General features: G+C 60.4%; 1 protein-coding gene and 1 pseudogene across 1 annotated transcript in view; one reads left to right on the top strand and one right to left on the bottom strand.

The window, feature by feature from the left end:
- Positions 1-8,190: 8,190 nt before the first annotated feature.
- LOC118153482 (large ribosomal subunit protein eL37-like) lies at positions 8,191-8,567 on the bottom strand (annotated as a pseudogene).
- Positions 8,568-15,353: 6,786 nt separating this feature from the next.
- ZBTB46 (zinc finger and BTB domain containing 46) overlaps positions 15,354-16,134 on the top strand; it is an 83,439-nt gene continuing 82,658 nt past the window's right edge. Inside the window, exon 1 of the mRNA XM_035302949.3 lies at positions 15,354-15,579. The gene's annotated coding sequence lies outside the window, so the exon portion shown is untranslated. The remainder of the gene's footprint in view (positions 15,580-16,134) is intronic.

Raw genomic sequence — 16,134 nt, 5'->3', positions numbered from 1 at the left:
TGGGATTACAGGCGTGAGCCACCGAGCCCGGCCAAAGTCGTTCATTTTAAAGTTTGCTTTTTAAAAAATTATTATTTATTTATTTATTTTTTTTTTGAGACGGAGTTTCGCTCTTGTTACTCAGGCTGGAGTGCAATGGTGCAATCTCGGCTCACCGCAACCTCTGCCTCCTGGGTTCAGGCAATTCTCCTGCCTCAGCCTCCTGAGTAGCTGGGATTACAGGCACGCGCCGCCTTGCCCAGCTAATTTTTTGTATTTTTAGTAGAGACGGGGTTTCACCATGTTGACCAGGATGGTCTCAATCTCTTGACCTCGTGATCCACCCGCCTCGGCCTCCCAAAGTGCTGTGATTACAGGCTTGAGCCACCGCGCCCGGCCAAAGTTTGCTTTTAGATGACAGCATCATTTCCTGCTCATGTGGTTGGGATGGACAGGCAGAAGTGTTCACAGATGACCAGCGGCTCGTGTGTTGGGCATGAGCCAAAGCCAGGAGACTGATGCGGGAGCAGGGGTGGAGCCCTCCAGGCCTTCCAGACTGGCAGGGTCTGATGGGTCCTGGCTGAATGGGTGAGGTGAGCGAAGGAGGTCCTTCTCCTGGTGCCCTGAGGCCCCTCCAGGTCCCTCATCTCCCAGAGCAGTGAGGGGGGCCAGGCCCTGCTGCTGCTTAGCCCCCAGGAGCTGGGGTCCCCATGGCCATCACCCCAACCCACTGTCCCTGGGCTTCCTGTCCTGGGCCAGGGAGGGCCAGGGCCAGCCTGAGGCCTCTCCTGCAGGTGATGACCCCAAGATTTGCCTGGAGGGGAGGCCCTGTGAGTAAAAGCTGAGGACAACCCCAGGCCTGCTGGTCTCTCCCATACACGTGGGGCCCTCAGAATGGATCAACGTGGTAGGGAGACCGTTCCACACCAGCCATGGCGGGGCCTTATCTGCTGCCGCCTCCAGCCCCCACCGGGGTGACCTGGACAGGCCATGGAAACTGCTGGCTGAGGGTGGAATTGCTGAGCCCCAGGCCCCTGTGACCTTTCCCCCTGTGGCCTTGCCCAGGGCCGGGAACCTCCGGACTGGGCATCCTGTGTCCTGCGGAGAGGATGTCCTGTCCCCTCCCCTGCCCTCCAGCTCCTCCTGGAGCTCCCCTGGGCCTCCTGGGGTGGAGGTGAGTGTAAAGGGCAGGGGCTGGAACTGGAAGCCAGCCCGGGCCCTTACCCTGGCACCTGAGCCCTAATTCTCCCAGCCCCCAGCTCCCTCCTCCTGCTGGATCCACCGGGTCACAGCAGCCCCAGCCCAGCACCTGGGTTTTTTCCAGGACTGAATCCAATTCCTCAGTGGGGTCAGGGGGCAGTTGCTCCAGGGAACAAAGCCTAGGGGAGGAGAGGGGAAGTGGGGCAGGAGAGGAAGGGGCTGGCTGAGCACATTCTGAGGTCAGCTCTCCTCGTTCTCCCCTGCCCCTGTCCTCTCTCAGGGCTTCCTGCCTGAGAGTGTGGGGGCGAGCATGGGGGACAGGGGAGGCCGCAAGCCCGCTCTTCCATGGGAAGGGTGTGGAGACCCTGGAGCTTGTTCGTCCACTCAGTAGGCTTCGGGGACCTTGGGCTGGTGCTGGGGGAGGGACTAGAGCAGGCGAGTGGGCAGCTCCACCCCCAGCTTCCCCCACCTCAGCCTCTGGGTGTGACCGAAGGGTCCTCCCCACAAGCCCCACAGCTGGTGTCTCTGGGTGTCTGTGCCTGTGTAGGGCTGGCTTCCAAGGCATTTGAGCATCGAGGCAACTGGTGAGGTCTGCCAAAGCGTCAGCCAGTCCACACATCTGCCCCTGTGTCCTGAGGCTCCATGCACCTAACACACTCCTGAGCTGTCCCTGGGCAGAGTGTGTGTGTCTCTGTCAGTGTCTGTATGTGTCTGTGTGTGTGAGAGAGTGCGTCTCGTGCACCCTGAGGTGTGGGTTTTTGAATTTGTGTCTCAGGCTTGTGTCTGAATCTTGGAGTGTCGGTGTGGCCTCTGAGTGTGACTAGATTTGCAGGGTGGAATGCTGTTTCTCCTCTAAGGTCAAGGATGACCAGCACACCCCCACCACCAGCTGGCCAGAAAGCTGGAGCCCAGGGAGGGGTGGAGGCCGACGGCAGCTGCAGCTCCTCCCTCCTTCCCAGGCCCTGCAGTGCTCAGTCCACCTTCAGCTCCAGGGCTGCTCTGCCAAGTTAAAAATAGCCCTGGGGCCTCTGGAAGTAGAAGGGTGGGATGGAGGGAGGAGAGCAGGAGGCATCCTGGCTGACCAGCTGAGGGCGGGTTCCCTGGGTCCCAAGCCAGAGCTCCACGGCTGGCTCTAGCTGGGTGAGCCCCACATCTGCAGCCCCACCTGCGTGGCTGTGGGACACCCCCACCCCACAAGGCTCCTCCAGGCTCTTCCAAGAAAGGTGGAGCAGGCCCTGGGGTGTCAGCCTGGCTGCCCTGCTCTGAGCTCAGCCCCACCCACACTTCCCTCAGGGGCGGCTCTCTCATGCCCCCTCCTCTGGCTCCCTCCATGAAAAGTAGGGGGCATGACCTGGCCTTCTCTCCCTGACTCTCAGCCCAGGCCGGCTTCAACTTCCCTGGAGGGAACAAGGTCGCCTCAGGGGCTGGGCCCAGGCAGGACAGGACGGGAGGAAGGCAGGCCTCAGAGAACATTCCTCCCTCTGGAGGGGTCAGGGAGGGTTTCTGCTTGTGTGTGTAACTTTTTTGTTGTTGAAATGGAGTCTTGCTTTGTTGCTTAGGCTGGAGTGCAATGGCATGATCTTGGCTCACTATAACTTCCGCCTCCTGGATTCAACCGATTCTCCTGCCTCCCGAATAGCTGGGACTATAGGCGTCCACCAGCACGCTCTGCTAATTTTTGTATTTTTAGTAGAGACAGGGTTTCACCATATTGGTCAGGCTGATCTTGAACTCCTGACCTCGTGATCTGCCCCTCGGCCTCCCCAAGTGCTGGGATTATAGGTATGAGTCACCTCACCTGGCCCATGTATGTGACTTCTTTTTTTGAGATGGAGTTTCACTTGTTACCCAGGCTGGAGTGCAATGGTGCAATCTCGGCTCACTGCAACCTCTGCCTCCTCCCAGGTTCAAGCGGTTCTTCTGCCTCAGCCTCCCAAGCAGCTGAGATTACAGGCATGTGCCACCATGCTTGGCTAAATTTTGGTATTTTTAGTAGAGACGGGGTTTCTCCATGTTGGTCAGGCTGATCTTGAACTCCCGACCTCAGGTGATCCACCCACCTGGGCCTCCCAAAGTGCTCGGATGATAGGCGTGTGTGTAACTTTGTACTGAAGTGTCACATACATGCAGAAGAGTATATTCATCTTATGTATACAGCTTCCTGAATTTCTGTAAACTGAATGCCTCTTGTTGCCAACACCTGGGTCAAGAAAACAGGACCTTGCCAGACCCCGGAGGCCCTCGGGCACAATGTCCCGGAGGCCCTCATTCCCGGACTCCATCCACCCGCACTGGCCCTGCCCGTTCCTGAACCTGATCCCTGCTGGGCACCAGCTCTGCCCGAGATTCTTGCCCCTGACTCGGGCACAGGGTGTTGAAGGTGGCTTCTGCTGGCTGCAGTCACTGTCCTCCGGATGACAGGCCACACCCAGCATTGATGGGCATTTGCATTTTCCCAGTCGGGGCTATTATGAATAGGGTAGCTTGGAACATTCTTGCTCGTTTTTTGGTGAACCCAGGTATAAACTCCCACTGGGCACATCCCTAGCAGTGGAACTGCTGGTGAACTGCCCGTAAATTCCTCTGGGCCACTGCTGGGGGAGCCAGGAATGCTACCCCAGAGGATGCTGGCATTTGCTGTGATTTCAGGGAATTCACACCCCACCCTGGGCCTGAACCCTGAACCCACACCCTACCAGGTCCCTCCAGCCTTTGCAGTCTGCTTGTCTTTGGTGGGGCAGGGCTTGGACTGGGGTCCCCCAATTGGGACGGGCAGCACATATGGGCCCTCCACCAGGCCGGGCACACCCAGAGGAGGCGCCCATCCCGGAGGCCCACACCCACCCTTCCTTCCTCAGGAAAACCTGTGGTCTGATAAGGCCTCCAGTCTCTGCTTTTCAAAACCACCCCGGCACCAGGACCCCCCAAGGGAGGAGGGGCCACAGCCCGCCCAGCCTGTGGCAGCAGAGGCTATGGAACCTGGCTCCTGGTGCACACCAGCCCCTGAGCAGGAGGGCCTCCCGAAAGGCTCCAGGAGAAGGAAGCGCTGAGTATCCTGGGTCTGGGAGCTTTAAGGCAGGGGTGGCCAACTCAGGTGGAATGGCCACTCCTTCCTGCAGCTCCCCCGCCCCGGGCAGGGCACCCCCCCGCAGGCCTTGGCCAAGGCCCCAGTCCCCCTCCAGTCCCTCAGCCTAGGTTTTCCCTTTGATGCTACCTGATCCTGTACTGGGATGGACCCTCAGGGGCAGGGGGCCCAGATGAGGAACCCTCCCAAGTCTTGCTCACCACCCACATATCTGCCCAGCTCCCGGAACGAGGCAAGCACCTTTTCTCCAGCTCAGCCTTCTTCTGGGGTCCTTTAGCCCCTAGGGCTCCCAGAAGCAGCCAGGGATCAATCACCTAGAGCCCAAATCCCAACATGAAGGAAGTGCCCACAGGGTACCCAAGATGTGCAAGTGCAGCCACAGCCAGGGAGGGGGCCTCTGTCCCCACCACGCCCACCCCTCAGCCCCCACCTTGCAGTTGCTGACCCATTAGGGTAATAACGCCCACAAGAAAGGCGGAGCTTCTGGGGATTCCTCAGTAAGGTGGGTTCTCCTGATGCAGGCTGGTGCTCAGAGCAGTGGGAGACTCGCCCCACCCCACGGCAGGTGGTAACTCCAGTTCCAACCCAGACAGCTCCAGAGCCCTCAGGACTCAGGGCCACACAGGCCACACAGGTGGGGTTGTGGATGTGGAGCTCATCTTGCTGGAACTGACCGGCTGGCCTTGAAACACTGGCTTGGGCCCTGTTAGCCAGAGCTGTGCAGGAGAAGAATGGGCTAGTCCTACCTGACCGGGGCTGCAGGTCACCCTGTTCCATTTTGATGGGGACCCAGAGTTCAGAGAACAGATTCTGCTGTGCCAAACCCCAGCCAAGGTAGAGAGAGAGTCCTGGGTCAGGTTATAATCTGGACTGGGTGCTATGTCTCCATCCTCTGGAAGCAGCTTGTGGAAGCCCACCCAGGGCCGACGTGTCCTACAGACGTGGCTCTGCCCTGGCCCCTGCACAAGGGACCTCTGAAACCCCAAACAGGGAAGAGGAAGCAGTGCTCTGGGGGTCCCCCCAACTGACCCCTGGCCCCTGTGCATCCTTGAGGTCCCAACTCTGCTCCCTCTGGCTTCCTCCAGGGGTTTCCCAGCCTCCTCCCCGCAGGACACACCTGCAGCCCTGGCCTCTCTCCTCCAGCCTGGGTACCACATCCACAACCCTGTACTTTCTGTGCCATGAACCATCTGACACCACCCACTGCCTGTGAAGATAGGCCGGCCCTCCTCTGACTTCTCTGCCGTCTTCTACAATCCTGACGCAAGTCAGCCCACATCCTGGAAATTCATCTGACTGATCCTATTAAATCAAGTCTGTCTCTATTTGTAAAGTCCTAACAGCGGCCAGGTGTGGTGGCTCACGCCTGTCATCCCAGCACTGTGGGAGGCTGAGGCAGGTGGATCACCTGAGGTCAGAGGTTCAAGACCAGCCTGGCCAACATGGCAAAATCCCATCTCTACTTAAAATACAAAAATTAGCCAGGCGTGGTGGCACATGCCTGTAATTCCAGCTACTTAGGAGGCTGAGGCAGGAGAATCATTTGAACCCAGGAAACAGTGTTTACGGCAAGCTGAGGTCATGCCACTGTATTCCAGCCTGGGCAACAGAGTGACACTGTCTCAATAAATAAATAAGTAAATAAATAAATACAGCCTGACCAACATGGAGAAACCCATCTCTATTTAAAAATTAAAAATATTAAAATAAATAAATAAAGTCTTAATAGCATCTTCAGCCCCAGGAAAAGCCCAACAGCCCTGGCTCAGCAGCCAGTTGTTGGAAATTAGCTCATTCTCTGTGGTCTCAGCAAGGCCACCCAGCCTCTCCACAATCCCCGTGTCATTCCCTGTGGTCCCAGCAAGGTCACCAAGCCTCTCCACACTCCCCGTGTTATTCCCTGTGGTCCCAGCAAGGCCATGGAGCCTCTCTACACTCACCATGTGCACGCTCAGGGCTTGGCCCGCCCCGCCCAGCTGGAGTGGGACACTCCCCATCCTCCCCCATCTCCATGGCCACGGTCCCCAGGAAGCTTCCCAGAGCCCCACCTCCCCTGACAGGGCACTTTGCATTTGATCCCGAGACTTGGCTCAGGGCTACCCTTGGTAGGGCGAGCCCCTGAAGGGCAGGGCCCTGTTTTGCCCAATGTCCAGAATCAGATGCGACTCGCAGATGACATTGGAAAATGCACTACAGTGGTCGTGACACATTCACAGTCATGGTTAGCCACCAGCAAGCAAGCACACGGACCCGCCACACACGGTGCCCACACACAGACCTGCCACACACACGGCGCACACGGACCCACCACACATGGCAGAAACTGACCTGACACACACAGATCCACCATACAGGCCAGACACGGACCCACCACGTACGGCAGACACGGACCTGACATACATGGACCCGCCACACACGGCAGACATGGACCTGACATACACAGACCCACCACACACAGGCGCACACGGACCTGCCACACACAGCACACATGTATCCCCTACACACGGGCGCACAGGCAGACGCAATCACCATCCACAGACACACATGAGCAGGTGCCTGTAGGAAGGAGCACAGACATGTGGCAGAGACGCAGGCTAGTATTTTATGTTTTATTTTGAGACGGATTCTCACTCTGCTGCCCAGGCTGGAGTGCAGTGGCACGATCTCAGCTCACTACAATCTCTGCCACCCAGGTTCAAGCAATTCTCCTGCCTCAGCCCCCCACATAGCTGGGATTACAGGCGTGCACCATGACACCCAGCTAAGTTTTGTATTTTTAGTAGAGACCAAGTTTCACATGTTGGCCAAGCTGGTCTTGAATTCCTGATCTCAGGTGCTCTGCCTGTTTCGGCCTGCCAAAGTGCTGGGATCACAGGCATGAGCTGCCACACTCCGCTGAGACTGCCTTATTGGCTGTAGTTGAGCTCCAACATAGGCAAAGGTGACCATTTTTATTTTTATTTATTATTATTATTATTTCGAGACGGAGTTTCTCTCTTGTTACCCAGGCTGGAGTGCAATCAATGGTGCTATCTCGGCTCACTGCAACCTCTGCCTCCTGGGTTCGGGCAATTCTCCTGCCTCGGCCTCCCGAGTAGCTGGGATTACAGGCGTGTGCCACCATGCCCAGCTAATTTTGTATTTTTAGTAGAGATGGGGTTTCACCACGTTGACCAGGATGGTCTCAATCTCTTGACCTCGTGATCCACCCACCTCAGCCTCCCAAAGTGCTGGGATTACAGGCGTGGGCCACCGCGCCCGGCCTGACCGTTTTTATTTTTTGCTTTTTTTTTTTTTAGATGAAGTCTTGCTCTGTCACCCAAGCTGAAGCCCAGTGGCGCCTTCTCAGCTCACTGCAACCTCCACCTTCTGGGTTCAAACAATTCTCCTGCCTCAGCCTCCCAAGTAGTTGCGATTACAGGCATCTGCCACCATGCCCAGCTAATTTTTGTGCTTTTAGTAGAGATGGGATTTCACCATGTTGGCCAGGATGGTCTCGAACTCCTGACCTTGTGATCCACCCCCCTCAGCCTCCCAAAGCATTGGGATTACAGGCGTGAGCCACTGCGCTCTGCCAACCTGGGTTTTTTTTTTTTTTTTTTTAAGAGACTGGGTCTCACTATGTTGCTCAGGCTGGAGTGCAGTGGCTATTCACAGGCGTGATCCCACTACTGATCAGCACGGGAGTTTTGACCTGCTCCGTTTCCAACCTGGGCCGCTGGTTCACCCCTCCTTAGGCAACCTGGTGGTCCCTTGCTCCCAGGAGGTCACCATATTGATGCCGAACTTAGTGCAGACACCCGATCGGCATAGCGCACTACAGCCCAGAAGGCCTGGGCTCAAGCAATCCTCCAGCCTCAGCCTCCCAAGTAACTGGGACTACAGGCACGCGCCACTGCGCCTGGCCCAACCTGGGTTTTTTTTTGTTTTTGTTTTTGTTTTTAAACCAGAATATTTATTGCATGACTAAATCGGTGAAATTCTTAAGATGAACTGGATGCTGCAACAGCTGCCCTCTTGGGTTTAGGTGTTGTTCTTTCACGGAATCCATGCCTGAATCTGCAGTATACAATTTTTAGATGCCTCATTCAACCAGTCCCGGTAGTATTTCGTCTTTTAGCCTTGGCACTCCAGTTATACTTTCTCTTGCGCTTGGCGGGGTAGCCACATTTGCCGCAGGTCGACTTCTGAAGGTGGTAGGCCTTAGAGCCGCAGCGGCGGCACAACGTGTGCGTCTTATTACGACGCTTCCCAAACGATGACGTTCCTTTCGTCATCCTGCTTCTGCGACCGGGACCAGAAAACCAACCTGGGTTTTCAAAGGGAGAACAGAAAGGAAACAAAAAGGGGTATGAGGAAATGATGAAGGGGGACCCCAAAAGGTGTTGGGGTAAATGTGAATATCACAGAAGGGTTGAGTGGAAAACATGGAAAGTGGTTTGGATATGGGAAGTTTGCTTTGGGACAGGGTGTTTGCACTTTGCATTTTGGCAGCATTTTGTTATCTTGAGCAAAGACTCAACAAACACAGAGTTGGAATCACCTTTAGGGCTATGGCTTGTGCCAGCCAAGCCAGGCTGAGCTTCATAAAAGTCTCTCAGCACAGCATTCTGGCAAGTCTCCTGTGTGGCATGAGGACTCAGTTCATAACACACAGGTGCACGTGAACGTGAGGACCAACCATCCTTACATACAGGGCACACTCCCACTCAGCTTGGAAGTTCTGTGGCTCCTGTGGCCTGTGTGTACTTCCACGTTGGGCAGAGCCAGGGGCACCCTGAAGCCCTGGATTCTAAAGCTGAAAATGAGCATCTTGGCGGAGATAGGGCTGGAGAGACTGCTTAACTCCCAACGCCAGAGCCAAAAGGATGTGGTTTTCATTGATTGATTGGTTTTGCATTTTTTCCTTTTTATTTATTTTGGAATAATTTTAGATTTCAGAAAATGTGCGACATTGCAGGAGGGGAGTGGTGGCTCAAACCTGTAATCCCAGCAATTTGGGAGGCTGAGGTGAGTGTATCACCTGAGGTGGGAGTTCAAGACCAGCCTGGACAACATGGTGAAACCCCATCTCTACTAAAAATACAAAAATTAGCTGGGTGTGGTGGCACACGCCTGTAATCCCAGCTACTTGGGAGGCTGAGGCAGGAGAGTCACTTCAACCCCAGAAGTAGACGTTGCAGCGAGCAGAGATTGTGCCACTGCACTCCAGCCTGGCGACACAGCGAGACTCTGTCTCAAAAACAAAAACAAAAAGTCCCTCAGTTTGGGCTTGTCTGATGTACTTTCTCAGGAGTAGACGGAGGTTCTGAGTTTGGAAAGAATTTCAGAGGTGAGGTGCCTTCATGGCCCACCTCATCAGGGTGACTGACGTCTGCACAGTCGCCTGACGGCGGGTCACCTGTTCAGCCGAGTTCCTCCTTGCCTGTCTGGACTGCCTTTGGATAGGAGTCCCTAAAGCCCGTCCACACTCAAGGTGGTGCATAGCGGTCATCTCTGCTCCAGAACCTACAGGTATTATTTGGAATTATTTTGTAGGGAAGGCTGGTCTCTTTCCTGCATTTAATTGTTGTTTTTACCTCAGCATGTGCCCCAGCTCGGGGTCATAAGCCAGCACCAAGTGGTTCTGCTGTTCTCCTCCCAGGGGTCCCCAGGGCCCCCATGCCCCTGTCATCCCCGCCATGGCCAGGAGTTCAGCTTGCCTTCTCCTGCTCTGCCTCAGCACCAGCCATGTTCCCAAGGGACCCATTCACAGTTCCTTTTCATCTCATTAGAGTTCTTGCTTATGAATTTGCTGACCTGTTACTGACTCCCCACTCCTGGCTCTCCAAACCGAGCACGTCCTGACACGCGATGGGTTCCATGACCTGTGAATGTTGCCCTACAAGTGAGTGAGCGAAAGAGCTGAGGCAACAGGCTGGCCTTGTGCAGGGCTGGGGCTTCTCCACATCCACCAACGGAACCCCAGCAGACCCCCTCTCTTCCTTTCCCAGGCCCAGCTCCAGAGGTGGGCCAGGTGACCCTGGCAAGTCCTCCTCCTCTCTGTTCCCCATGTAGGGACATTCCAGGCACTCCATAGGTACTTGGCAAACATGTCCGCCTTTCCCTTCCTCCAGGGCCAGGCTGACGTGGCCCTCTTGCCTGCCCCACTGTGTCCCAGCAGCAACCCCCACAGGGGACACAGGGAGAGCCAGGTGTCCCTTTCACCTGCCGTGGCTATCTGAGGAGCTATCACTGTCTCTGCAATGCGAGCCCTCCGAGGCCAGGGGCCCCTGGGGAGCAGCTGTGTCCCTCCAGCCGGGACTGAGGCCCTGGCCCCCATCACCTCCCGGTGCTGACCGGCTGGTCAAGAGCCTGGGATGGAATTACAGCCCCAGGTCTGCCCCGCAAGGGCAGCAGTGCCTCCCCTAGGCCTGGGGAGCCGACTTTCGGGCACCTGTTGTGTTCGGGGTACAGGGTGCTGCAGGCTGGGTGCTGTGGGGGCTCTGTGCTGGAGGTAGGGATCAGGGACCACTGGGATGAATGCAGAAAGGAGGCTCGAAGGAGGGAAAGGGCAACAAGGCCAGGGCTGGGACTGAGAGGCTGGATGCTGGAGCCTAAAGGGACTCAGGCAGGCCCTGGGTGCCAGGTGGTGAAGCAGGAGGGAGTCCAGGCTGGCCTGGGAGCTGGTTCCATTCCAAGCTGTGCAGGGCTGGTGGGGAGGGACCAGTGCCCCCTGACATGGCTGGGAGAACCCTCCCAGGGTCTGGTCAGGCCAAGCTGTTCACAGACCCTCCAAGGAAAGGCCCAGCTCTGCCTGGGCTGGGCTCTGGCTGCCTTCCCACCCCTGTGCTGGGGCTGGTGTGGGCCCTGGCATTGAGGACAGGCTGCCCTGCCCTCTCCCCTTCCCTGGCTCTGCCCCCTGTCTCCCTGCCCCTTCTCCTTCCGTCTGCTGGGTCCTGGCCCCATCGCCTGCTCTGCTTTCTGCCTCTGCCCTTCTCAGACCTTCAGTGCCTCCCCTGACCCACCCCATCCCACCAGGTGCATGACAGGTGTGGCCTGGCCTCCGTCCCGTGGGAAGGTCTGGAATGCAGAGCCCTGGTGCCGTGGCCTGGAATGGCGATGGGAGCCAGGGCTCAGGAAGAAAGGGGGCTGGTAGTTGGCAGCAGCATTTTGGAAGGACGATTGGGGGTGAGCAGGCGCTTGGAAGGGAGACCAGTCGACAGTTGGCTGTGGCAGCTGGAGCGGCAGTTGGGGCTTGGCAGGGGCGCAGGCCCGAAGGACAGTTGGGGTGGGGCAGCCGTGGGTTGGCAGGTAGCCCCTCTCCCCAGAGCAATTCTGGAGGGTGGTCTTGGGGAGGCCTGGGTGGGAAGGCAGGGCCAGCTGGCACTGGACCTGGCCAAGCCAAGCCCAGGAGGAGGCCACCTCGATCTGGCCTCAGCAAGGCCACCTCCCTCAGCCCGTGGGTGGAGCTCTGCTGATGCCCATGGCAGGCCTCCGGTCCACCCGCAGGACCCAGGATGACGTGTGGTAGGCGGCTCCCTGGACAGCCCCAGCATCTTCAGGCCGGCAGCGGGCCTCTCTTCCCGCCCTGCCCTCTGCCTTTCCCTCTGTCTGGGCTCCCAGCAGAAGCCTGGAGAGGGCAGGGACTGGTTCTGGGCAGTTCCCTGGGAGGGGGCAGGACTCGCAGGGCTGTTTCCATGGGGACGACTGAGCAACACCACTGGCTGGTGAATAAACAGGCAGGTTCCCTGACCAGTCACTGAGACAAAGACAACCATAGAAACCCCAGCTGGGGGTGGAAGGGAAACGGTGCCTTGGGAAAAGAGGGGGCAGCAAAGGCCCCGGCAAGGTGGGGGAGCTGCCCAGGGGACACAGGACAGGAAGGGGTATCTGCTGTTCTCAGGAATTTTCTTTTCCAAAGCTCCTCCCAGACCATCCTTCCTGAGGATGGGAGGCAGGTCCCTACGCTCCTGGTGGTGTTGGAGCACCCGGCATGGGGCTGGGTCCCCTCCCAGATCCCTGGCCCCCAGAAGTCACACAGTGAGGGCAGAGGGCAGGTGGTCTGCTGGCAGGGCAAGCGGTGCAGGGGGTCTGTGAGCACAGGTCTGCAGAGGCCAGAAGCTTGAGATTGTGCCTGGACCCTGCGGGAGCCCTGCTGGCCATGGGACTCTGGTTGAGTTGTTCCAGGGGGTTGTGGGGGGCATGTCCCTCAGCAGGTACATCCATGGGCCCGCCCAGCCTCTGCACCTTGCCCTGAGCCCCCATCCTCCAGAACTCCTGGCCTGCTGCTGCTCATTCCTCACAGTCCTCAGAGTTCCTGGGACGGGCTCCTGACGTGCTCACCCAGATAGCTGGGGGTGACTTTCAGGAATGACCACATCGTGCAGCATGGACAAGTGTGCCCTGCAGAGACCTGTCTTGTTCACCTACTTGGCGAGGGCAGGAATCACATCCAGTTCATTATGTCACTCTCAGGGACCCCACCCTCTGGACCCTCCCAGGCACCCATGTGCTGATCCCAGTACTGCTGAGGCCACGCTTTGCATCCTCTGTTCCCAGCGCTGCCTCCCGGCCGGTCATCACACAACAGATCCCTGTGTGTGTCACTTGTGCAAGTGTTCCCAGGTGCTCTGGGAAGAGAGAGGGCACTGCAGCCCAGACTAGCACTTGCCGGTCTCATGTCTAATCCCAGCAGCAGCTCAGCAGATGCTGGGCTCTAGGCTCTAACAAACCTGAGGTTGCTGGGGCCATGGGGCAAGCATGCCCGTCGGAGCTGACATATCCAGGTGGCTGTAGAAGCCCAACTACCCCACCCTCCTTCTACCAGTTGGGCTGAGAGGCTGCAGCTGCTGCTGGTTTTTGTTTTTCTTTTAAATAGTAAAGGGGTATATCACCTCTTGGAATAGCGGCTGTCCACAGGTAGGGGATCTTTAGGCAGGACTTAATCAGGGTCCTGTCTCTGAGGTTGGTCCTGGTTCTTCCTTTCTGACATACTGGCTTCATCTCTAGGCTGCCTGACCTTCCATTGGTTCTTAGAGCAGAAAAGTAGGGAGTCTGATGTCCCCAGTTACTGACAGCATTGCTGAGGGGGTGGGAGGTAGGAGTGGGGCTCCCAGGTGAGAGGCCCCAGAGCCTCATCTGCCCGGATCCCCATTCTAGAACTCAGCAAGTTTCTACCAAGACAGATAGCCCCAACCTGGCAGATGGGGTGGGCCTGGGTCGTGGGGAGACCGAGGCTTGGTTCTCATTGGCAGGCCTTCTAAGTGATGACTGGGCACCAACCAGGGTACACTCTGGACAGGCAGCTGCTGCTGCTCTCCTTCCCTGCACAAACAACAGACGTGGCAAACCATCAACACTGCTCTCCTTGGAGGCTATCTACAGAGGTCAGACATCTTGGGAGAGACTAGGGTCTCTTTGGGGCAGGAGAGTACCGGCAGGCTCTGTGGGAGGCTGCCGGGACAGGCATCCGCGCTCTGGCCCTTCTTGCCTTGGCTAGGTGGGCCCGAGCTCTCCTGTCTCCCCACGCCTTCTTTCCTGCGTGGGATACAAATGGGCTCTGGGTGGGCAGGTAGGGGCTCTAGCAGGCACTGCCCTCGGTCCCAGGAGGGGTACGTGACTCGCCGGACCCTCCTGGAAGCCGCCTCTTCTCAGGTTTGCTGTGCTCAGCCCCCACCTCCCGAGGGTCGGGGACGCTGGGCAGTTTCAGACTAGATCAAGCGGTGCCACCGAGAGGGTGCAGCGCGCGGTAGGCTGGGGAAGAGGCTTTCTGGGCGGCAGTGCCATTCCGGAGACCTCGGCGAGGGGATGGGTGGGGTGGCCGCACAGCCATTTCCAGGTGCCCGCGACGGCAGGAGGGAGTGTCCCAGGCGTTCATCCCAGCAGCCAGACCTCGCTCGCCTTTGCTCACTCATGGAGAGCCCCCACTGCCTCCCACCAACGGTCCTGAATGTGCTTCACACATCCTGATTTGAAAGCATCCACAGGGCCGCCGCCTCCCACCTCCCGAGGAATCCGCGGTGCTGAGCCCGCAGGGAGGCCGGCTGGACGGCCCGGGCGCCTCCCCATTGGTTGGCCCGATCGGGCTCGACTCCCTCGCGCGCCGCAGGCCACAGGCTCACCTCCCTTCCCGCCGCTGCGCCCGGGGAGAGGAAGCGAGGTGGCCTTTCCCTCGCGCAAGCCAGCCAGGAATGCGGGGCCGCGCTTCCCCCTCCACCAGCCCGAGGGCTGAGGGCAGCGCCGGCAGGAAGCGACCCGCAGGGTCCGGGTGGTGGAGACGTGTCCTGGGCGCTGAGATCCGGACCGTACGCGGGGCCCGGGCGAGGCCTGGGCCACTGGTTCACGCCCCTTCGTCCCCACTGGGGAGCCGACACGACGGGAGGGACCCACGCGCAACCGCCGGTGCCCTGGGCCAGCCCAAAGCAAACCACACCGGCGCGCGCCCCATGAGGCCCGCGCCCCAGGTGCGCCGAGGCCTCCGAAGGTGGGCGCGCGCGGTGCCCAGACCCTCCGGGACCCCGAGTCCCGGGCGGACTCCGGGCGCCTTTTCTGCCCCTCGAGCGGCCCGCGGAGACGCCCGGCCGGGCGGGGGAGTCGCGAAGTTTGCGAGACGCGCGCAGCGCAACGGCGCGTCCGGCGCGGGGACCGCCCGTGACCCGGGCACCCGCGCGCCCCCGAAGAGCCAGCGCGTGGGCAGCGCCCTGTGCGCGGCCCGGGAAGGGACCGGGTGCCCACGCCGGGGTCGTCGCTCCGTGGGGCCGTTTGCAGCCGGTTCCGCGCGCTCGGGGCAGGGGCGCGCCCGGGCCAGGGGGGACCCCTCGCCGCGCCGCCCCGGCCCCCCGCCGGCCCAGGGGAGGGGGCTTCCCACAATGCCCAGCGAGCTCCACCCGCACTTCCGCCGTCCGGCCGCCCGCGGGGGGGGGACAACGGACCCCCGGCGCGGCCCCCTGCGACCCCGCCGCGCGGCGCCCGGGGCCGAGCGAGGGGCGGGGCCGGCGGCCGAGCCGGCGTGGGCGGGGCCCGGGGCGGTGGCCGCGGCCGGGGCGCGGCACGGGCCAATCAGCGGCAGCCGGGCGCGCGCCGGGGGGCGGGGTCAGGGTCCGCAGGCGGGGCGCGCGCGCGCGCGGGCGGCGGGGGCCGCGGGGTTGGAGCGGGCGCGGGGGCGCGCGCCGGCCTGACGGACCGACGGACGAACGGACGGACCGAGCAGCCCCGGCGAGCGCGCAGCTCGGACCCGCCCGGACGCAGCGCCCGCCCGGCGGCGGCGGCGATCACCGGCGCCTGGCCGGCGGCCGCGGCGCCCGCCCTCGCCCGCGCGCCCCATGGGGTCACAGGTAAGCGGCGCCGGCTCATTGTCCGCTTGGCCGGGCGGGCGCATCGCGGCGGGGGCCGGGCCGGGCGGGAGCCGGAGCGGGTAGCCCGGGCCGCTGCGAGCCCGGGCGCGCCCCCGCCGCCGGCCGCCCCGCCACGCCCCGCCCCGCGGGGGCGCCCTCCCGGGGGTCATCGGCGCGCCCGGCTGCGTTGCGGGCTCCGGGGGCGGTGGAGGAGACCCCGGCCCGGCCCCCGCGGGTTCCTCCCAGGCCGGCGGCGCGGGGCGGGGCGCGCGGGGGCCGCGCGGGGTCCCCGCGGGGCTGAGCACGGAGGCGGCGGGGCTGCCCCGGCCCCTCGGCCCCCGGCACCTCCCGCCGCCGCTGCCGCGCGCCCTCCTCGGCACCTCCGAAAGGGGAATTTTCCAGCTGGTAATTTCTGCTGCGTCAACGCCTGGCCCCGAGGCAGCCCGGGGGCGTCCCCACGCCCCCCGGCCGCGCCCCCCGCCGGCGCTGCCCGGCCGCACCCGGAGCCGCCCGCGCCGAGTTTGCCAAGAGTCGGAACTGCAGGCGGTGGGCGCG

This window comes from Callithrix jacchus, chromosome 5 (genome assembly GCF_049354715.1).
Source record: "Callithrix jacchus isolate 240 chromosome 5, calJac240_pri, whole genome shotgun sequence".
Lineage (NCBI taxonomy): Eukaryota > Metazoa > Chordata > Mammalia > Primates > Cebidae > Callithrix > Callithrix jacchus.
The sequence above is the reverse complement of the archived record's forward strand: the minus strand, read 5'-3'. Positions and strand labels throughout refer to the sequence as shown.